The sequence below is a fragment of the Camelina sativa genome, chromosome 4, assembly GCF_000633955.1.
Source record: "Camelina sativa cultivar DH55 chromosome 4, Cs, whole genome shotgun sequence".
Classification (NCBI taxonomy): Eukaryota; Viridiplantae; Streptophyta; class Magnoliopsida; order Brassicales; family Brassicaceae; genus Camelina; species Camelina sativa.
Window position 1 is genome coordinate 3,254,515 of NC_025688.1, and position 581 is coordinate 3,255,095.

The following is a 581-nucleotide window of genomic DNA, read 5'->3' on the forward strand; positions in this document are numbered from 1 at the left end:
AAAAAAAAAAAAAAAAAAAAGAAATACAAGAATATACCTAAGTCACTAAAACTTATGTCAATAACTATACTTTTTTCAAATGACTTTTTTTTTTCCTTTGTCGGCTCGCAAAAGAATTCAATTTTCCACTTTTATGGCGTCCAAAAGAGGATAAAGATACGAGTAGTCCAAGTTACGTTCCGTTCCGTTCATCGTGTATATATTAAAATATTATTTTCATTTTTGAGAAACACAAATTTTTATTAGAGATATTTGACAAAATGATATATTTTTCAAACATAATTAGAAAAATGATATATTTACTATTTATAATTAGAAAAAACCATATTGATCACTGTTGGTCTATTTTCTCAGTTTTCTTTGCCATTCAACAATCTTTTTAATTACACTTCATGCCATTGTATCTTTCTTTTTTTTTTTCTTATTTCTTGATTTCTTAAAATAATTGTTAATATATTTTTTTTGGAAAACTTCTTAAATACAAAAAAAATTTATATTTTTTTATTTACAATTTGATATGAATTTTGTTTAATATTTTTAAATATATTATATATATATATTGTATCCGTACATATTTTTAA